Source organism: Canis lupus, chromosome 6 (assembly GCF_003254725.2).
Source record: "Canis lupus dingo isolate Sandy chromosome 6, ASM325472v2, whole genome shotgun sequence".
Taxonomy (NCBI): Eukaryota; Metazoa; Chordata; class Mammalia; order Carnivora; family Canidae; genus Canis; species Canis lupus.
Window position 1 is genome coordinate 50,113,458 of NC_064248.1, and position 23,861 is coordinate 50,137,318.

A 23,861-nucleotide genomic window follows, 5' to 3' on the forward strand; every position below is an offset into this window, starting at 1 on the left:
CTTTAGATCATTAAAGAAATCACAAAATTTCTCACAGAGGAAGACATAGACATGGCCAACATGCACATGAGAAAATGCTCTGCATCACTTGCCATCAGGGAAATACAAATCAAAACCACAATGAGATCCCACCTCACACCAGTGAGAATGGGGAAAATTAACAAGGCAGGAAACCACAAATGTTGGAGAGGATGCAGAGAAAGGGGAACCCTCTTACACTGTTGGTGGGAATGTGAACTGGTGCAGCCACTCTGGAAAACTGTGTGGAGGTTCCTCAAAGAGTTAAAAATAGACCTGCCCTACGACCCAGCAATTGCACTGTTGGGGATTTACCCCAAAGGTACAGATGCAATGAAACGCCGGGACACCTGCACCCCGGATGTTTATAGCAGCAATGTCCACAATAGCCAAACTGTGGAAGGAGCCTCAGTGTCCATCGAAAGATGAATGGATAAAGAAGATGTGATTTATGTATACAATGGAATATTCCTCAGCCATTAGAAACGACAAATACCCACCATTTGCTTCGACGTGGATGGAACTGGAGGGTATTATGCTGAGTGAAGTAAGTCAATTGGAGAAGGACAAACAGTGTATGTTCTCATTCATTTGGGGAATATAAATAATAGTGAAAGGGAATATAAGAGAAGGGAGAAGAAATGTGTGGGAAATATCAGAAAGGGAGACAGAACATAAAGACTCCTAACTCTGGGAAACGAACTAGAGGTGATGGAAGGGGAGGAGGGTGGGGGGTGGGGGTGAATGGGTGGCGGGCACTGAGGGGGGCGCTTGACGGGATGAGCACTGGGTGTTATTCTGTATGTTGGCAAATTGAACACCAATAAAAAATAAATTTATTATAAAAATTTTTCTTGGATATTGTTTTATTTCATCTGTAAAATGATATTGACATATAGAAGCTCAGATTATTTTAGTAGCTTAGGGCAGATATATAATCATTTTTTAAATGGTTCAAATCAAAAGCTTTTGCACAGCAAAGGAAACAGACAACAAAACCAAAAGACAACTGACAGAGTGGGAGAAGGTTTTTTCAAATGACCTATCAGATAAAGGGCTAGTATTCAAAATCTATAAAGAATTTATCAAACTCAACATGCAAAGAACTAATAATCCAATCAAGAAATGGGCAAAAGACATTTCTCCAAAGAAGACATACAAATGGCCAAAAAGTATATGAAAAAATGCTCCACATCATGCGGCATCAGGAAAATACAGATCAAAACCACAATAAGATACCACTCCACACCAGTCAGAATGGCTAAAGTTAACAGAACAGGAAATTACAAATTTTGGCAAGGGTGCAGAGAAAGGGGAACCCTCATACACTGTTGGTGGGAATGAAAGCTGATGCATCCAGTCTGGTAAACAGTATGGAGTTTCCTCAAAAAGTTGAAAATAGAGCTACTCTGTCACCCAGTAATTGCACTACTTTATTTACCCCAAAGATGCAAATGCAGTGATCCAAAGAGACATCTGCATCCTAATGTTTATAGCGGCAATGTTCACAATAGCCAAACTATTGAAAGAGCTCAGATGTCCATCAAGAGATGAATGGATAAAGAAAATGTAATACACACACACACACACACACACACACACACACACACACAATGGAATACTGCTCATCCATAAAAAAAAAAAAAAGAAATCTTGCCATTTGCAACAACATGGATGGAACTAGAGTATATTATGCTAAGTGAACTACTAAGTCAATCAGCAAAAGGCAATTATGTGATCTCACTAATTTGTGGAATTTGGAAAACAAAACAGAGGATCATAGCAGAAGGAGAAAAAAATAAAACAAGACAAAGTCAGAGGGGAAGACAAACCATAAGAGACTCCTAATCATAGGAAACAAACTGAGGGTCACTGGAGGGGAGGGAGGAAGGAAGAGGGGGTAACTGGGTGATGGACATTAAGGAGGCACCACTGGGTGTTATTTAAGACTGATGAATCAATGACCTCTACCTCTGAAACCAATAATACATTATATTGTTAATTAATTGAATTTAAAAAAAATTTAAAAATAGTAATTTGCTTTACCCATTATCTCTCTATCTCTGTCTCTGTCTCTCTCAGTAGAAGTAGTAGTAGTAGTTTGTATTTAGGGTGGATGTAAATACAGGGTCTGAATTATTCCAGTTTCCAATATTACATTGATTTATCTATACAAGTGGTTTTGGTTTTAGTTACCTTGATTGCAGCATGCAAAATAAACAAATCTAATATCCAAAAGAAAAATAATAAAAAAATAAATAAAAAATAAAAAAATAAAAAAAAAACAAAAGAAAAATAATCACATTTTTGCTATTTATTAGGACTTAGACCAATCCTGACAATATTAAAAAATGAGAATGCTTTTTTGTGCCTGCTATATATTTTCAGATTTAGTAAATAATTGCTTTAACTTAATCTTGTGATCTTCAAAAATCTTTCCAGAAAACCCCCTGATAGCTGCTTCCAGTAGGGTTAATTATAAAACAATTAGGTTCTAATGAGGCCTTTGCTTCCTAACCCTGTTTACCAGCACAGTTTCAACATCCTTCTATTGATATGAAACGTGTGGAAACGTCATTTTTTTCCCTTTCTTTTTAATCTTGATTCTGGAAACCCTGGTAGAATAGTTAAGGAGATTCTTAACAGCGAACAGGGAAGTCTTTTTTTCTCTTTTGGTTTTGATGGTACACAAATCAACTCGTTTCCTCTACCGAGCTGGGAATTCCGAAAAAGGAACCTGTTGGAAATATGCACATTCCTGCTCTTCCTGAGTCTTAGTTTCGTTAAGAAACTTTTTACTAAGAGGAGAAGGGAGGCAGGATTTACCAAACATGGTTGTTAATGAAGCTGAGAAACAACATAAAATTACTAGTCACCTGACGAACAATGTAAACACCGCTATTTACAGAAACAGCGTAACCCCAAGGAAGGGCTTTAAGTTCAACTCAGGTTGCCGCCAAAAGAAGGAGATCAGTGGTTGCCAAGTACCTACCGTGTGTCAGTCATGATGGGAGGCATCTTCCCCCCATACTTCATGTCATCTAATTCTTAGTGCAATCCCATGGCTGGGTAGTTTTTTTTAAATACAGATTATTAGAGATAAGGAAGTTGAGATTTAGGGAATTTTAATAACATGTTCAAGATCATGCATCTTTCTGGATTTCTGTGATGCAAAATTGCAATACAATTTCTGCTATAGCACACTGTCTTTGTTGGTGTTTTTACATACTTCAGAGTCCAGTCTCCTGCCTTTTGGGACTAGCCTAGTAATCTTGATTTGTTTTTCAAGAATGAAGGGGGGCGAGGTGACACCTGGGCAGCTCAGTCGGTTAAGCATCTACTTTGGCTCAGGTCATGATCTCCGGGTCCTGAGATGAGCCCTGAGTCTTCTTTGGGAATCCCGGCTCAGCGGGGAGTCTGCTTGTCCCTCTGTCCCTCCCCCACTGCTGTTTTTTTTTCTCTCTCTGAAATAAATAAATAAAATCTTTAAAAAAAGAAAGAATGAATGGGCTAATGAATTACTAATTGTAAAGTATTCTGGTACTTGTAGAGAACACACAGTTATTGAAAGGAAAATCATGACATTTTATAGTTATCTTCTCAGATTTTTTTGTTGTTTAAACAAACTCAGGATAACATAAGATGCTATCCATACTCTCTTTAATGGCATAAATTAATGGAAAGCAAATAGCCATTGCAAGCATTTCTGAGTATAGTTAACTCATGCTTCCCTGCTGCTAACTTTTCATAAACTTTTAGATTCAGGGGGATGTAAAAACCAAACTATTGTCTTATTAAATTCTTCTTTTGATAAGAATATGTAGGATTCAAATGGGTAAAATGCTGAAGTTCTATAAATACCTATCTGCTTCAGGAGAGTGTGCCTGTAGGATATAAAGTAAATAAAAAAGAACTTGCATTGCACAATGCTCTACCTAACAGGGCTGCAATTACGTACCATATAATAAACAATATATATATATATATATATAGAGGAAAGATCTGAAATAAATATGCCAAAAGGTGAATTGTTTGTCATGTGAAGGTGAAGAGCTTATAGGGCAATTCCATTTTATTAAAAAAAATATTTTTAGAATGTTTGGGTGGCTCAGTGAGCAGCTGCCTTTGGCTCAGTCATGACCCCGGGGTCCTGGGATCAGGTCCCGCATTAGGCTTCCTGCATGGAGCCTGCTTCTCCCTCTGCCTGTGTCTCTGCCTCTCTCTCTGTATCTCTCATGGATAAATAAATAAAATATATAAAACAATATTTTTCTGCATTTTCTAATTTTTTAAAATAAATTTTTTTTGGTAAATAGAAGAATGCAATGAATTTCATCTATATTTTAAAAAAGACATGTTCTTTTGAAAGCATGTCTGGTGGAGCGTGAGGGTGAGAATATACTCAAATGGAAACAATTTTGTTTGTAAGAGAATTCAGCTTTAAAGTGGAAGCCAGGCATTTGTCTCTCTGATGCCATGGCAACCAGAAGAAAACCGCAAAGTCCAACAATGGTATAAAAATGTGCCTCCAGAGTGGGTAAGAAGGAGGCAACCTTGGACCTCTTTTTTTGTTTCCACTTCCCCTAGAACAGAAGGCTGCATTGTGTTTTTTCTAGCTGACTATCGCTTTCCAGCTAGGCTGCTGCGATAGGAAAGAACAAACAATAGTAATAACCCTTTCCTCATGAAGTTTGGGCCGCTCCAAAAAATTGTGTGCTTTCTCCGTGCAGAAAAGTGTCATTTCTTTTGATTAAGTTTCTCTGCCTTCCCTGCCCTTGATATCCTCACATTCAATCACTTTTATGATGAAGTTTCTCCATCTGTTACACCTGTCACCCTCAGAATTCCCCTTGGTTTGCCCTCCTTTTTGAAGCTGTGGGGCTGGGTTGATCTTTTCTCTGTGGTCACTGTTTTCTTCATACCCAAGAGTTCTTTCTGTGGATCTCCTTTCTTAGACTTTAGTGTTTCTGTTGGTCTTCAGGGACTTGGATGTCTGATATTCTTTTTTTCTTTTGAAAAAAATTTTAACTTGGTTTTATCCTGCAAATAAATCAAATTCCTCCAGGCCATTAAAGATTGCTAGGGGTCCTCATTTTGGGAGGACAAATTCAAATATTTTGATGAAAGAGGTTGCCAACGGGATGCTTCCCCATTAGACAGGTGAGTAGTAATGCTGCAAAGCTTTTTCCTGTGGCCTGCATCATATTACCCTACTATCGTGACAGCAAGGGTCGAAACAGTAAGGATTGTTGACCTCTGTGTTGGATTTTACGATGAGATTTTGTGTGTTTGGGTTTAAAAACTTCAGTTAACTCAGAAGCATCCAGCAACCTGGGCAAGTGGCCCTCTAGTTTTATGCGTCAAACCAATGCTCTTCAAGTACTGCAAAGAAAAGGAATAGAGGAGACAATTTCCAGGGCAACCAGAAGAGTTACCTTGAAGAATTGCTGGTCTTCAGGGTGGCAGTCAGAGGTGCAGTCTCAGGAGTGAAGGATCCCACAGGACAGGGCTGCACTGTGACCCAGCATGACCCCTGGCATCAGAAATCACAGGAGAGTTGCACAGCTCTCTCCAACAGGCCCGGGTCCAGCTGGTCATTCTAAGAAACAGGTGGCCATGGTGTCTTTCCCAGGAGCATGATCCAACCAAGGAGAACGAAGATTCTGTAGCCATAAGGAAGCTAACTGTGGAGGATGGAGGACTGAGATCATTCATTTTCCTCTCCTCAGCTCTCATCAGAAAAGGTTACCTTAAATGAAATGGATTGATTCTAGCTCCTGTTCTGGACTAACTGGTGGTAGGGCCTGTAGAAAATCTCTTCATTTCTTTGACAATTTTTTTGTGGCCTGTACAAATTTCGTTTTTATTGAGTTGGCACTTGTGCAAAAAAAAAAAAAAAAAAAAAAGACTTCTTACAGTTGTAGGCCACAATAAAAAAGTTTATTAGTCTTTTAACTTCCTGTCACTTGGAGTCTAGTTGAGGACCATTTCAGTCCTGAACCATGTGCCAGCCTGGTTCAGGGTAGGTTGGTGGGGAAATATAAACTTGAGCATTTATAGAGTATTGTATAGTGTTTAAAAAACTTTCTCACATAGACTATCTCATGTGACCTTTCCTGGGAGTAAAACAAGATATCTAGACTGTTTTCAGTAATGAAGAGTCTCAAATTGGTTCAGGAATTCTTTTACAATATCCCTCTGGCAGTCTGGAGGAAGTACGGGCCTCAGTCCAAACCATAGTCTACAGTCTATGTAAAATGTTGCACACATTGAGGACTGAGAATGCTGATATGAGAGGGGAGTATTGAGGAGGAGACTTGGGAGGGACACACAATTCAGGTGTGCCTTAGAAAATTATAATCCAGATGGGGTCCAGCCCTTTCAAGTCTGATGGCAATGCTAGTGGGCTTTCTCGGCTTAGGTGAATTTGAATTAATCCAAGTCTTTATCAGAATGATACCAGGTTATTTTTCTTGTTAAGAGAGAAAAAAAATAGAATATGAAACTATGTGAAGAAATACAAGAGGTGAGCGGTCAGAGGCTGGAATAATTTCATTTGCTAAAATGATCTGGGGATGGGCACGTCTTCCATAATATAAATTTGCATGTAGCACAGGACCAATACTTAGCAGGTCCTCAGGAAATGTAAGATATGATAATAGACAATAAATTATGCATGATCCTCTTTTGTTTTTGTTTTTCCTTTTCTTTAATCAGGCTTAAATTCTGATTTCTATCTTATTTTTGGCTGCCAGATTATTCTGTCCTCTTACTTGGTTCTTGACATACTAGGTACTCAATAAAATCTGTTGAATGGCCAAATAGAGGAAGGAAGGTTGGCAGTGGTCTTCTGTATTCACTGCTGAGGCAATGTTAGTATTCTCCATTCCAGAGCAACTCAAACAGATTCACATTTATTAGCATCAAAATATCCATGATAAATTTAATGGTGTTAGTCAATCGATTTATTATCAAAATACCCAGCATGGCTTTTCTTTTCCTTCTCCTTTGTCTTTTCCTTTCTTCTTCATAGGTTTTCTTGTACAGTCAGAATAATTTAACTTTTTAAGTTAAATGGCTTTGAAAGCCATTTTATTTTAGTACTTTAGTATTGCCAAAGATAAAGCTGGGTACTAATTAAAGTGGTAAAGACAGATTTTGAGCTGTAATATATTATTGCAATAGGGAAATGAGTCCAGTAGGAGCTGGGACTCAACTTTGATTGTAAAGTGGTGACCTGGCATTTGAAAGGGAGAATGAGAGACTAGGGACAGGAGAGAGAGGGGCTCAGGAGAGCCGGGGAAATGGAAAATTATGAAAAGAGGGAAGGGAGAGTTGGTTCATGGGAAACCCATCTGGGTCTGCTAATTGGCACTTGCTCCTCTGTGATGGTTAATTTTATGTGTGAGATTGACTAGGCCACGGATTGCCCAGGACTGATTAAATATTATTTCTGCGAGTGTCTGCGAGGGTGTCCCCAGAAGAGATTAGCATTTGAATTGGTGAGTCCAGTAGAGCAGATGGCCATCCCCATTGTGGTGGGTATCGTCCAATCCACTGAGGTCCTGAAATGAACAAAAAGCCAGAGGAAGGTTGAATTTGCTCTCTGCCTGATTGGTTGAGTTGGGACGTTATTTTCTTCTGCTCCATGCAGAAGATTCTTAGGCTGTTAGTCTCTTGATTCTTAGGCTGTTAGTCTCCAGCTGAAATCCATACCATCAGCTCTCTAGCTCTCAGGCTCTTAGGCCTTTGAACAACACCAGGGGCTTTCCTGCATCTCCAGGTTGGAGATGGCAGATTGTAGGACTCCTCAGCCTCCACAATCATGAAAGACTATTCCTTATAAGTTATAATGATGATACATATCAATATTAAGTATAGCACATACCACAGAGTAAAGATTCAATAAATGTTTACTACAGCAGATATTATGTGTTGGCTGGCTCAGCCTCTCTTCCAATCTCCTTCTACTGTGCCTCTTAGCTTACTGTGTAAGCTAGAGGAACTGCATAGCCCAAGAATCCCTTGTAACTAAGGTGCCATATATGACTTAAGAGTCTTCCTCTCAGACACATTGGCTCAAGGCTCCACTTGGAACTGAAGGCGCAAGGCATCCATTTCACAGCAGAATGGAGTGGGTTTGTATTCTGTTGATTTAGCTAAACTTGAACTACATTTCTCAGAATTCCCTTCCCTGCATAATTCTGGGTGAGCATGGGCTATGTGATCTTGCCTGAGATTTGGAAGGTGGAAATGAAGTGTGTAAAGGCTTCTCTTATAGGACACCTCATTACTGAAGTGGAAAGCTTAGAAGCATTACATCAAAAGAAAGCTGGGGCAGAGGGCATCTTGCTATAATTCACACATAAGTTTGATGTGAGGGCCAATGTCTCATTGCACACTGGTTCCAGGATTTTGGGGAGTGTCAATTCAGAGTGGCAGCTGCTTAAACACTGGGTTGGGAGCAAGAGCTGGGAAATATTTTCTTGCTAAACATGAAAGTGAAAGCAAATATCTAGTTTGGAAGCTTTCAAAAGATAAGAAAAAGCAAACCAACAAACAAACAGGAAAAACAGTTACAAAGCCTGGCACCTCCTATTAGCTAAGTAGATGTAGCTTTCATGGCATATAAAGTCAAAACCAAATTCTACCTTCTATTTGTGGTCAGTTTTTGCCTTTCCAAATGTAGCTGAATGTTCTTATTATAGGGATATTTTGCTGAAGATTGTAAATTGGAATAGACTAAATTATAAGCTACTATTTTGAATTTAAGGCATTGTTATTTGAAAATTCTAAAAGCTATAATAATATTTTACATTCTGTGGGTTTTTTTTTTTCATCTAGCAGGATTTTAGGATTTTACACCATTTTTTAAATAACAGTATGGTCAGATCTCTCCTTAGATCTTCTTTCAATCAGAAAGTTGTTTCTTCTAGTGTATTCATTTCCCAGTAATATTAAACACTGAGAATGGAACAAAAATAGCATCTTTCCCTCCATAATCCCAGGGTTATGGAGCTTTGATTTTTGTCTGTATATGCTCCTATTGCATCCATGAAATTCTCTTAATACTTTATCCTGATGGGCATTGCTACCCAATACAGACTCTTTATTCCTGAATTGAAGTTGCCAATTTCCCAGTATGGAAACAGTGAAGTGGTCATGGAGTTGATGTCACCAACTCAGGAATGGGTGGGGCCAGCTCTCAGGATTAGGCGTGGGTCTTTAAGGAAAGGAACAGTCTTTAGTGTGTTTGGGAGTTCTCCGCACACTGTTTCAGGATGAGAGATTGAGATCTAACAGGGATCGAGTATTTATTACGCATTAGGCCTGGGCTACACATTTGGACCTTATGTCATTTTCTCATTACCACAATCTCGGAAGACTAGCGTTATGATGCATCATCATCTCTATTTCACTAAGAGGAAATTGATGTTCAGAGAGGTTAAGAACTTGCTAGAGGTTGTGTACTAACAAATGGTGGAGTCAGATTCGTGTCAGGGTGCTCTTTACCCTGCTGCTCCCTGAGAGAAGATGAAAGCCTCTTATTTCCTTTCCCCCTGTCCTTTAGCCCCATAGATATTTTTGGAGCAGGTTCTTGGTTTTGTGGGTTTTGCGATGGGAAAAAGGATTTAAAATTGTGTGTCTACTCCCACTCTGAGTTCTTGCAATTAAGTAAAATCTAAAATCACTAATAATGATTAGCTGAATAGGCTCAATAAATCAATTAACCCTTTAATGAAATTCTTACTCCTTTGTCCCTGATAAGCTTTCTGTAGCTTAAAATAATAGTACTCCAAATATACTTAAAAGAATTACCTGCTTATTAGGAGAGAAATTTCAAAAGTGATCTCTGCTTTTTGTTTGGAGAAGGAACTTGAGAAGCATCTGGGAGAATGGATCAAGACTGTGTGTGGCAGTGGGTTGGGTGGTAAGCACTTTGGAAGTTTTCTTTTTTTGAAACTAATTTGGAGTATGCAACATATTAGACGCTCAGACATTTATCTACTAAATAAACTAAAATATATTTCTTTTATCTCTGTTTTCCCCCAGCTCTTCTTCTCAAGAACTCTTCTATCTAGTAATGACTAGCAAATAAAAAAGTTTTAGCATGTACTTCTTTAGATTAATAAAATATAGTTTTTTTTTCAAAAAATGTGTTAAGTATGAATAAAAATGTTATCTATTTGCAAGATGCAGGATTCTCTTTATGTCTCTTAGATTAAACTTGCAATATTATGTTGTTTGGATTTCCTAAATCTCAATTTTTTCCTGATCGATCTGTTTCTGATAGAGATGCTTTAAAATCTCTCACTATCACTTTGTTTAGCTCTTTATTATTCTCTTTGTTTTAGCTTTATAAACTTGAGGCCAAATTATTAGATGCATATATATTTATTGTTGTAACAGTGGAAAGTTCCTTGTTTATTATTTAGTGCCCAACATTTCCTTATTATTTTTTCCCAAAACATTTACATTTACTCATTTGAAACATGAGCTTTCTTTTGATTAATAGTCTCATGATACAACTTTTCTAGCCCTTTATTTCCAAACTTTCTGTGTACTTTTATTGTTTAATCTATTTACATTTATTATAATTATTGGTATATTTGGACTTGTTTCTACTATCTTACTTGTGTTATCTGGTTATTACCCTTTCTCTTTGCTCCTTCTTGCTCTTTCGTTTAAAATGATAGTTTAAAAATTGTTTAAAATTAATTTATTTTTAAAATTCCAGTATAATTAACATATAATGTTATATTAGTTTCAGGTATACAATATAGTGATTCAACAATTATATACATTGCTCAGTGCTCATCATAAGTGTACTCTTTTTTTTTAAGATTTTATTTATTTATTCATGAGATACACAGAGAGAGAGGCAGAGACACACGCAGAGGGAGAAGCAGGCTCCATGCAGGGAGCCCGATGTGGGACTTGATCCTGGTGGGATCAGGCCCTGGGCCGAAGGCAATGCTAGACCGCTGAGCCACCCGGGCTGCCCTGACAAGTGTACTCTTAATCCTCTTCACCTATTTCACCCATCTGCCCCCTGGTAATCATTTGTTTGTTCTCTATAGTTAAGAGTCCGTGTTTTTGGTTTGGGTCCTTTTTCCTCTTTCTGTTTGTTTTGTTTCTTAAATCCCACGTATGAGTGAAATCATATGGTATTTGTCTTTCTCTGACTGACTTATTTTACTTAGCATTGTATCCTTGAGATCCATCCATGTTTTGCACATGGCAAGATTTCATTCTTTTTTATGGTTGAATAATATTCCATGGTATATGTGTGCCACATTGTCTTTCTAAAAAGATAACGTCTTTTCTAAAGACTAAAATGATAGAGTCTTACACATTCTCCCTTTTTTTGTTCCTATCCTGGTTTAGAAGCTAAAATTTATATGTACACATCCATACATATGCATATATATGTTTGTTTTGTATGCATTCATGATTATATACAACTCTACATGTAAGGCTATCTACACACATCTTTGCTTCTTGTCTACATTGAGTCTATATGGATTCTTATGTCTGAAAGTATTTTTATTTTTTTCATACTTTTGAAAGATAGCTTGGCTGAATATAGAATTTTAGGTTTAAACTTATTCTTCCTAAGGTTTTAGAAGCTATCATTCCATTATTTTCTGGCATCTATTGCCACCAATGCAAAATCTAATGACAATAAAAATACTTTAAAAATGTTGATAGTCGTAACTTTTTAGGTGATCTCTCTTTTTCTTTGGCAGTTCTTACAAGTTTTCTCTTTGCATATTAATATTGTGCTGATTTACTCTGATGTATCTCAATACAGATTTATCTTTGTTCATCCTATTTGTACTTAGAGGGCTCTCTTAATCAGTGCCCATAGCCTTCCTTGTAAACTATTTTATCCACTCTATCTTTGAATATTGCACGGGGATCCCTGGGTGGCTCAGTGGTTTAGCACCTGCCTTTGGTCCAGGGCCTGATTCTGGAGTCCTGGGATCAAGTCCCACATCAGGCTCCCGGCATTGAGCCTGCTTCTCCCTCCTCCTGTGTCTCTGCCTCTCTCTCTCTCTCTATGTCTATCATGAATAAATAAATAAATCTTTAAAAAAATGAATATTGCATTGGCACCATTGCCTTTAACATCCTTCCTGGAATTACTGTTAGAAGTTGGAGACACTTAATCTCTTCTTCCTGTCCTTTATCTACTTCTTCATGTTAAAAAAATTATTTCCATACTGCTTTTTGGAATTTTGGTGAATTTTTTAGTACTACTTTTATATTACACTTTACACTAATTTGTTAATTTTCTATGTTGAGTAGACTTTTGAATTTTTAAATCTTGATATTTTTCATTTCTCAGATTTTAATGCATTCATTCCATTTCTTGAACTTGTTTCAAAACTTCCCATTTTTAAAAATGGATGTTATTGCCTCAATGACCTCTTTGAGGACTTTATACATTTTCATTAATGTCTGTTTCTTCTACAGTAGATTTTTCTATTGGCATTTTGGGCCAGACCATTCTTTGTTCTGGGTTGTCCTGTGCACTGTAAGATGTGCAGTAGCACCCCTGGCTTCTATGTACAAGATGCCAGTAGCACCTCTACCCCTACCAGTTGAGACAATAATCAAAAATATCTCCAGCCATTGCCAAATGTCCCGATTGACAAAATCATCCCCAATTGAGGACCACTAATTCTGAGTGAATTTATGTTTTACTTTTTCTAAAGTTATTTTCTCAGTGTTAATTTTTTGCATGTGTTTTGGAATTGATGTACAGATTTATTGTCTCCTACCCTCTGCTGTCTAGTGCTTTTGCAGTCATTGTCTGTGGTTCCTTAGCCCCAAACACAGAACCAGGTCATAAGCTGATGGCTCAGGTTCCTGTCCCATGGTGATATTAAGGATATCATACATAGATTCTTAAACACTGTGTGGCTAGACTTGTGTCCTAGTTAAGAGTCTGTATATGTTTCCTTTGTCTCTTGGGGATCTAGCTTCCTACAAGCCATAGCATCACAGAGCTGTATGTAACAGCCTTTCTCAACTTATTTTCACAACGTGCTTTTATGCAGTGAAACTTGCTGCATTTCCCACCTTCTTTATTGTGTATAGGGACCAAACTCCTGGCTGCCACTGCCTGCACCTGTATCCAGAGTCTAGTAGACTCTCCAACTTACACTGCTGTCTGGCTCTGCTTCACAAAGATGCTTATCTTATTTGTAAGCATAGTTTTGTATTTCAATGTTGTCTTTCGTATATTATCTGTCAGTACAATGGTTAGGACAAGGGCTTTGCAATGATGAGGAGAGGCTCAAAGTATTAGATTAGAACTGTTAAACTATATTTTAAAATTCATGATTGCTGAAAATAATATAATTTTTGGTGGCTCTACTCCAGGATTTCTCCATTTCAGAACTCTTGGCATTTTGGGCCAGATAATTATTTGTTAGGGGAAGAGGGCTGTCTTGTGCTTTATAGGATGTCCAGAAGCATCCTTGGCTTCTGTTCGCTAGATGCCAGGAGCAACTCTGTCCCTCCCAGTTTGTGATGAGCAAAAATGTCTTCAGATCTTGCCAGATATACCTGGGGAGGGGGTGTATGCGGCAAAATTGCTCCCGGTTGAGAACTATTTCTCTTACCTATGAATATCTCCTCTTCTTCTGTCTAATTCCTGGTCATATAAAATCAATATGTGATTCTTTACATACATAAGGAAAATTTAAACTGATTTTTCATTTAATTTATCTTTTTGGAATATATACTGTTACAGGCCTGGATTTCTAATGCATTCAGTTAACAAAGGAGTCAAGATGATACTCTGGTTTTGATGTTAGTTGCTTCAGAGCATATAGTGACTTGGAGGGCATCAGAAGGACATAAATGGCAGTGTGCTTGAGCACTTGTCATTTGTCTTTGACCTTATTTTGTTCTAATTCCTCTGACAGGACTGCCTCTAAGATAGTTTCATTTAATAAATGCCACCTGCACTCAGCCCATTGTTGATAGGACAATTCTGTCAAATGATGGTTTTGGGGAGAAGACCTGAGGCAGAGTTGTATGAAAGGCTCTTCACTTCTCTTGCCAGCTCTGGCAAGGCTAGAAAAACAACTTGATTGTCACTGATCTTGCTCCTTAAGTTCTCTACTCATTCTCTCAGGAAGTCTAAGACAGGCTTTGTTTTGACATGTTAAGAGTTTCACTCTACTTGAAGAAGAACAGTTCTACTTCTACAGAAGAAGGACTAGGATGTAAGTCTGTGTGGTCCTAGTTGAAGTCTGAGAAGGTAGTAGAAACTTGCTACATTACTATAAGGAGGGAGCCATGATACAGAGTGCTCAGGGGATGCCTGGAGAGGACCAGCTCTTGCTGCTGGCAGAGATCAAGCAGGTTCAGCCTGCAGAAGTGGAGCCACGTTGGAGAGGCAAAAACAAAACAAAACAAAACAAAACAAAAAACAAAACAAAACAAAGCAAGCAAACAAACAAAAAAGCAAACCAAAAAAACCCCAAAGTGAGCATGTCTTCTCACAAAAGGCTCCAGGCCTTGGAACAGAAGCTGTTCTGTTTCTGTTGTCTCCGTCTTACAGAGGAAGCGCTTTCTAACAGACACTCACTGTTGGCCGTGTTTTGTTAGGCAAGTTATTTCCTCAAGGTCTGCAGTGTCTTGTTCCACTTGGGTATAAGATGGCTGTGTGAACTAAGGTGTGGTTTTGTGACCTTCAAGACTCACTGGTGATGAGTGCAATGTTGTTGTAGATTAGTCTGTTGCCAAGAAATACTTCCTTTCCTCATGAGTCTTTATTTTCCTAGCTTCATAGGGCCTCAAGCCCCAGAATGAAGGCATTTTTTTTAATCAAAAAGAGAGATAAAGAGAGAGGTAGAAAGAGAGAGAGGGAGAGAGGAACGACTTCTCTCTACCTGTGACTATTATGAATCTCAGAGGTGTAACACCTTGATGGCTTCTCCAAAGGGCGGTTTACTAGGATGAACACCACCTTGCCTTCACTTAGTTTTCTGACACCTCTTTCTCTAAACAAAGGTTCTGGTTTCCAAGTCACAGCTTCATGCATTTATGTAAGGTATGATTATGTGTTGGTGTAAAAGGACCTGGAATAAAACATTTAAATAAATAAAGTATTTGTTGAATGAATAACATATTACTAGATTGCCATGGCTCTGTTCAAATATGAAAGAAACATACCAGAAGCAATCTCTTTTGTTCTAAACTGTGTTTACCTACATTTGAACTTTTATCATAGCAGTTTTTAAAAAATCTTCTTTCATTAAAGAAATGTACATTTGAGACATTCGTTTACTAGATTGTAAGTTCTTAGAGAACAGGATTCATATTTTGTTCATCCCCCTTGCTCAACTTTGACAAAAGTTAGCCAGAGGTGGGCAAAAGAGTTTCCTAATAAATATTGGTTTTAATTTAATTTAAATATTGGAATTAATTTATTATTAAAAGGAAAAAGAAGAATCATGCACCCAATTCTGCTCAATTTCTCCATTATTTCCCCATCTTGCAATATTAATATAAGTACTTAGCTTTGAGGGGGGCAAGAATACATGAGAACACAATTCTAACACATCTTTATTTTCAATCTATGTTGAATATTTTCTGCCTATGTCTTGTCTTTAAGGCTAAGATAGACAGCAAATACTCCACTACTTGGCCTGGCCCTTTATATAACATAGACACACACAATTGCTTGAAAAAGCCTTTGCTGTGCCCCAGTGTTCACATTGTCTAAACCGGCAGGAAGTGGGTCTGCCAATATCACTGGTCCAGATGCTTCCATGAATTTTCTGTATGGAGCTCTGCTAGTCAGGGTTCACCCAGAGAAGCAGAGCCACCATGAATGTTATCAAATCAGAGATTTACCATAGGAATTAGACTAAAAAAACTGAGAGGAGCTGAGGGAGTGAACTTCATAAAGAAGTTGGAGGTTGAGAAAAGAGTGACCAATCCTTCCTCTTTTTTTTTTTAATTTAAAGATTTTATTTATTTATTCATGAGAGATACAGAGAGAGAGGCAGAGACACAGGCAGAGGGAGAAGTAAGCTCCTCGAGGGGAGCCTAATGTGGGACTTTATATCAGAACTCTGGGATCATCCCAGAGCCAAAGGCAGACGCTCAACCACTGAGCCACCCAGGAGTCCCCGAATTCTTCCTCTTAAAGCACTTTCACAGATGAGGAAGTGAAGGTGTGAGGAACATCTGAGAAGCTAAGCATGCCTGCCCACTGAAGCAGGAATCAGAACAGAAACTTGTCTGATGTCTGTGGAAAGCTGCTGGTAGGTACAGCTACTACTGCCTCTCTGGGTCTGTAGCCAAGCATCTAGTGGTAGGCATGAGGCTACCGTCGGTCCGCAGGGTTAGCAGAGGAAGAATTGATGGATGCATAGTGGAGCAGGACAAAGATGGGGTGGAGCCCGCTGGGCAACTCTGCCCCTCAGTATATCCCATTACAATGGCTTTCAGAGAGTAATGCCTACTGCCTTACTTCCACCTACTAAATCCCACACAAGTTTCTCTTTTGACCTTGGGCCACCCAGGGAAGAGGATTCCGGCAACTTTTGTTTCCAGGTTAGTGTTATTGATAATAGAATGATCCAGCACAATAGCACCATTCCACAATATGTGGAAAGGCACGTAGGGATACTCTCCCTCCAAGAGATGCCCAACATTCTCATGGTTTAGGGGAGATTGCAAAAACATCTGGTTACTGTGCATACTGATCATCTCGTGGTCCACTCAGATTCAGCCGTAGCTGATACGGTAGATTGCATTTTATAAAGGTGGCCATATAAATATGTTTATCCAGTTTCATGAGCTCTTCTTGAAATATGACTTTTACTTCCCTTACCAAGAAGTGAGTCTTAGGTCCTTAACTTGAATCTAGGTTCTGATCAAGTATGGCAGAGTGGATACTTTGTGATGTCTGAAGCTAGGTCATAAACAAGATACAGTCTTGCCTCTCTCTCTCTCTCTCTCTCTCTCCTCTCTCTGTGTGTGTCACGCTCTCTCAGGATGCTTGTCTATGGATCGCAGCCATCATGTTGTGAGGAAACCCAGGCCACTTGGGAAAGCCACATAATGGTGTTTTCTAGTCTCTGACTGGCGTTTTAGTCTCCCAGTTTAGGTGCAGACACCATGAGCATTGTGAATTCCTTATCCACAGAAACCCTGGGAGATGATAAATGGTTATTGTTGTTTTAAGTCACAAAGGTTTGGGGCAACTTTTTATGTAGCAATAGATAACAAGAACAGATGGGCTCTGGAAGGCTCCTCTTTTTCTGTTCCCCCAACTCCCCACCTTTCTTTTATAAACCTCTGCCATCATTCCTCGCTCTGTCCTGCCCCCACAAGCTATTTCCAAAGCCAATGGGACTCACTTTTGTTTTATTTCTAGGAAAACTAAGAAATAGCCCTGTAGTTGATAGATTGCAATACTGGAAGCCAACAGTCTTTTCTCAGTAATACTGAGCACCTTTCGCAACATAACTTTAATGATATTAGGTTAAGCAACATATCTCACTACTCCTATGAGGAAGGACAAAAGGAGAAAAAAGAAGAAAGACTCCTTTTCTGATACCACTTGGCAGAACAGAGATTATCACATAGCAGGCACTCAATAAATAGTTGTTGAATAAATAAATAAATTACTAAGACTTGGCCATTAAGAGAAGACCCATGGATCCATGGTGGGCTTTGCTGAAGTTTATGTCAAAGATAGACAAGGTATTGGGTAATCCAGGAGCTCTTCCCCACAGTAGAACAGTGTGAGAGGTCCAGATTGGGCCTAATCATAAGTAGGCAGGCCTGAAATATTTGCATCGGTTCTAAGACAGACTAAGGAATCTGTAAGGTCTTTGTGGGGACTTATGTAGGTGTTGTTCCTACACAACTCAGGGAATTTTCTTGATTGCCAATAACACAAGGTTATGTTGTAGATTCTGGGACTGCTCTGGACTATAGTGAGAAGCACTATAACTCCAAAGGCCTCAGCATCCATGTTCTTCACCAGTAGGGTCCTATAGCCCATTCACTATGAAAATCTTGTGACCAGATGAGTTTGGGTTCTCTTTAGGTAGATTTTGCTACTGTGGTTCTCCAAAGTATATTATTTAAGGATGGAAGTTTTAGGAATCTTAAACAATATGGGCTCTGACTGGTCTTTTTTTTTTTTTTTTTTCCCAGGGTTCAAGCATTGTCCTTTGTGGGTGATCATAATACAGCATGAGGTCTGGGTGAAGCTGGTCTAGATCTTGGTTCTGGGAGTCAGAAGGCCTGTGTTTTTAGCACTATTGCCTACCGTGTTGTTGAACAAACTACTTAGTTACTTCAAACTTCAGTTTCATTATCTTTCAAATGAGGCTAATAATGGCAACAGGGTTTATTGTGTTGATTAAATGCCATTATACACTATGTCATATATGACATTATACAATGTACTGCTTGCATAGTAAGCTCTTCATTAAATAGTAACTTTTTTTTTATCATTATAAGTGTATTCCTTGGCAAAAGATACTTCCTATTCAGTTGTCCTTTGAAAACATCAAAGCATTTCATTATGGTGCATTCAGTTTTCCTACTTCCTGACTTTCTCTACAAAGCAAAGTACTATCAATTCATCTTCTGAGGTCAACCTCCCTCATGAAGTATGTTCCCAACACTTCCATTTCACTCATATCTTTTCTTTCTTGGCATTCCTATCATCCATATTACTAAGAACTACATCATACTATTTAATTCATTACTAGTTTTTTATCTCGTGGCTCTGGTTGTGGACTTTCCTTCTTAACAGAATTTAAGTACCTCCAGAGCAAGGATCATGCCTTATGCCACATTTGTGCCATCTTGAGTATTTTAGGTGGTGCTGGGCAAAGAGCCTGTGCTCAATAAGCAACTGTTGAGTTTGCTTTTTATTTAGAAGGTGACTAAAATAATATTCTTCTGCTGGGATGTATCAAAAGGACATCTCATGAGATGTCACTGATAGCTCTGGACTAGGTCTAGAGAGATGATCCCTGGGCTTAACGAGGACCAAAAGGGATTCTGGCTACAATCAAATGTGTTCAAGATGTATAAGGAGACCAGTGAACATTCAGTAAAAGAATCTGGTTTAAACAAACCAAATTATCACATCCCCTCTGCTCTGTTCCTGCTTATACTGCTGGTCTAAAGCCAATGGTATGTGGTTGGAGAGGTGAGGAAGATTCAGATGTCTGACTGTACAGTATGTACCATTAACAGCGCTCTCCCTTTTCCAACAGCTCCCAGGTTTCTAGCAGGCCAAGGGCAGGGCCTGGTCTAGAATAGAAAGTTGACAGACAACAGAACACCGTGCCTGAGCAGGACTGAGAGAATGGAAAAACTGATCCACAGGAGGTCCACCCTGCCAACTCAGCGGCAGTTGGAGGAAGTGCTTTCAAAATATAATGTGTGGAGGCTGGCAGACCAGCACGGGAAGACCTGCCAAAGCTTGCAAGTTCCCTATCGGAGACAGGGTGGATTCCACATGGCTAAATCATAGCTTTTCAAAAGGTATGGTACCTCCTGTCTTCTGTATCACTGCCAATCTTCAGTATGGTCTGACTGACACTATTTAGGTGGATACCAAACACAAAAAAGCAGTTCAGGTGCACAGCTTGCAGGAGACCTGCTTACAGCTTACACTTCAAAAACTGTATCACGAGATACCCTACTTTATGCTAACTTTCCTATCCTCCGGGGACCCTGGTGCAAATGGTGACTCCATGAATGCAACTGGATCATAGAAACTAAGCACTTAAAGTTTCACAATACTTCTACTTGCTCCCATCACCAAACAGGTGAGTGGATTGTGGCAACATTTCTAGTGCCTTCTGCATTAGTTTCGTAGGTGACATACTCAATAACAGACCGGTAAATCATCACAGCTCACAGTGATCCTCCAGAAAAAAATAAGCCTCCTCTGGCATATTTTTTTTTTATTAATTAAGAAGAAATAAACCTGTTCAGCTAGATGACTTCATCCTTCTTCCAGTGACGGGGAGAAAATACAACAAAAGACTAACAAATGGAAAGATGATGCCAGTTTCCCTGAAGGAATTTCTGGGGGAGAGATGGGATAGTATTGTTGGAGGGACACGTTATGACCTGCTTGGAAGACATGAAATAAAATTGTGATTAATACTCACAGAGCAATTTCTTAACCTGAAGCCTACAATAGTTAGTTCAAAAGAAAACAAATTCATTGATACAAAGCAGAGACTATTGGCTTTCAGATGAGAGAGAACATGGAGCCATTGTGATTTGGAAATAGCCAACACATTCAGTTTATTCTGCTTGATTCATGAAAGTCTACCTTTCATAGTACCTCACTGACTATTCTACGGAAAAAAGGGAAAGGGCCTTCCTTTTATTTATACAGAATTTTATTCTGTAGGAACAGAAATATGCCTTCTCTCACCTCAGTTCTGTCAAACTACACAGAGGCTCCAGATGTAGAGCTGTCACCAAGTGATTAGAAAACCTTTATGGATAAACCTGAATGAGAAAAGGAGACCAATTTTTGATAATACAGTGGGACAGATTCCTTTTCTTCACCATTGGCTTTAGGTTTCACTGTCTTTCTAATGTCAGGTCTGTGATCAGAGGACACAGGAAACGTCTTTGTAAGGAAAATGCTACACTCTGACTTGTCACCTGTGTGGATCAAGTAAAGTGGCAGCAGCACAAGAGAAAATTCAGTCCTTTTCTGTGAACAGGAGACTTTGATAAACTCTTAGACAGCTAGAAGTGTTACCTTTTACTTAAGTTGCTTCTTAAATGAGCTGAGACACTTAGACCATTTCCTGCCAGCGGGGTGGCAGGAAAGCTGATACTTTACGGAGACTTGGATGGTTTTGAAATGATTTTTCAGAACTTGAGGAATTTGTATGAATGTCCTAAGTATCATTGCATGAATATTTGTGTCAGGAGTACTTTCTGAATTCAAATGGCCATATTGGCAAGTAGTTCAGGAGTAGAGTGAAAGTCCGTTTAGGAGTAGAGAGCAGATGGAATTAGGGCACAGAATTAATAATCCTGAAGTATCAGTGAACGACATAAGGAGAGACATGGAACCCTGAAGGAAAAAGACTTATTCTCCATGTCTGGAGAAAACCAGAACAAAACAAAACATTATGTCAAATTAAATTTCAGAGCAATTATAATTTAAATGTAAAAAAGCATAATGATAGTTGAAGATCTGAGGAAGAATTTCATAATCAAGGAATAAGACTTTCTAAAAATGACATCTAAAGCCAACATCTAAAGAAAAATTGAAAAAAAAATTTCAAGTTGGTTGCATGAAAATATTTTCATGGTAAAACCATGATAAGGGATGCCTGGGTGGCTCAGCGGTTGAGTGTCTGCCTTTGGCCCAGGGCGTGATCCTGGAGTCCCGGGATGGAGTCCCACATCGGGCTTCCGGCATGGAGCCTGCTTCTCCCTCTGCCTGTGTCTCTGCCTCTCAGTATCTCTCCTGAATAAATAAATAAAATCTTAAAAAAAAAAAAACCTTCTGTTACACAGTTACATTTAAAAGAAAAAAAAAAAAGAAGCATGATAAATAGAGGTGCCTGGGTGGCTCAGCTGGTTGTGTCTAACTCTTGGTTTCAGCTTAGGTCATGATCTCAGGGTCCTGAGACTGAGTCCCAGGTTGGGCTCCATGCTCAGCACAGAGTCTGCTTGAGATTCTCTGCCCCTCGCTCTCCATCTGCCCCTCCCCCTGCTCATTCAAGTAAATAAATAAATAAATCTATCCTTAAAAAAATAAAAGAAAGCACAGTAAACAAATTTGAATGACAAAAAGCACTAAGCTTTCTATATAAGAGGCATGATAAAGGAGGTATAAAGTCAATAAGGAAATAGTGGACACTTCTGGAGAAAAACAGAAGAAATGATACACATGGCCATTAAAAATATGAAATAAGGTATAACTCATCAATGATGAAATAAATGCAAATGAAAAGAATGCTTACCATTTTATCATGGAAAATATTTTAAGAATTTCTAATAACCAATTAGCAAACTGAGGCTAGTGACCCTCTCAGTACGCTGTAGGGGAATATACCTTGGTACAAATCAATGAAGAACTGAAGAACAAGCTTGCAACCATTGTTTCAAAATGTAAAATACATGTACTCCCCAGTCCCTATATTTCTACTTTGAGGAATTATTTAAGGATGTAATCACATGGAAGCAAAGACGTGTAAGTAAGATGCTCATGGCTACTTTATTTAAAATAACAACAAATGGAAACTACCTAATATTTCAAGGACTAATGATGACTGGTTTAAAAATTCAAAGCAAAACAATGGGCTACTTTAAACTATAACGTAAACATAAATTGATTCGTATGAAGACATGCCTATAATATATTTGGTGAGAAAAGAACATAAGACAGCACTGATCATATAATGTAATAATTTGACTGGGAGTGCTCAGGTTAAGTCCACAAGATTGAATAACATTTTTCCCAATGTTTTATTATGAAAATTTCAAACATACAGAGGAGTGAAAGAATAAGAAACATACATATATTTTTCACTTAGATTCAATAATTGCTAACATTTTGCCATACTTATTTCTCTTTTTCTCTGAACACACATACACACACACACACACACACACACAAACACACAAAACACCTGATTCATGGCTATTCTCTAATAATTTATTAGGGCTCAGATTCTTCCTGAAGAAGTGAAGACTTCTGTCCCTCTAAAGGCAACCCATTCCATTTTTGACTGTGTTCTCTAAGGAGGTTTTCCCCTAATTTACATTAAAATCTGCATTTTGGAGGGGATATTACAACTATAGTTCAGCTATCACTTTTTCTCAGGGAGGAGGGTGCTGAAATATAAACATTTAATCATTTAAGTTAAATCTGGAATATCTCAATTCTAGCTTTTATGTAACAAAAGTAGCAATAATAATATCTTTGGCAGATTTGCCGAAAAGGAAAGTCTGAGTAAGATTTTAGAAAGAGAAATCCCTATTAATCTGTCTTCCTTGCTCTGAGCCAGACGAGGGAAGGGAAAAAGCACCCCCTCAGATGTCTTCACCTAAGGATCAGCTTTCCCTTCTAGGCCATGGCCAGCCACCATGACACAAAAACTCTGTACTCTGGGACTTTTCCGATCTGTCAGGGAGGCAGACGCTAGATAAGAAGATGCTGACAGGGATCTTCTGGTGTCAATCCAAGCTCCTTATCCTGATCTCCTCATCTCCACTAAGCCTCCACTACCAACTGGGCAGGGCAGGGATTGTTCTTTTACCTCTCTGTCTTGCTTAGTAAAGCACCTCAGTGGAGATTATTGCAACCAACGTTCTTTTGTAACCAACCTAACCTTCTTAGAGTGTTAGTGTGTGTGTGTGTGTGTGAGAGAGAGAGAATTGGGGAGGGAGAGGGCTTTCAGGAAGTAGGGATACTGGATGACCTGTCCTACCTCCTACAGACTCCTCAGGCTTGGTCTTAGTCTCCTCCCTTGTCTCTTTCTCTAGTTCTTTAGTCCCCTTTTCCACTTTTCTCCTGCCTCCATGTCCATGCTATGTTCCTCTCCTCACTGGGACTTTCTCTGGAGATGTCTCCTCTGTTAAAAATGTCACTTGTCTCAATTCCTCCAGGAGTTGATAATTCACTTGTGAAAACAGATTTCCTTCTTCAAAGTTGTCTATTAGGTTCTCTCACAAACAATAACGTTCTTCCTAGTTCTGGCTTACCTCAAAATGTTCCAGTGGAGCAGAAGGTCCATAAACCTCTCTCAGCAATGGTGCTTGGACTCGTGGCTAGTGAATATTAAAGGTTTGGAGAG

At 38.8% G+C, this 23,861-nt stretch overlaps 1 long non-coding RNA gene across 1 annotated transcript in view; it reads left to right on the top strand.

Annotated features, from left to right (window-relative positions):
• Positions 1–23,861, top strand: part of LOC112640790 (uncharacterized) — a 115,904-nt gene that overhangs the window by 50,263 nt on the left and 41,780 nt on the right. Inside the window, exon 2 of the long non-coding RNA XR_007411424.1 lies at positions 19,293–19,850. This is a non-coding gene — a long non-coding RNA (uncharacterized LOC112640790). The remainder of the gene's footprint in view (positions 1–19,292; positions 19,851–23,861) is intronic.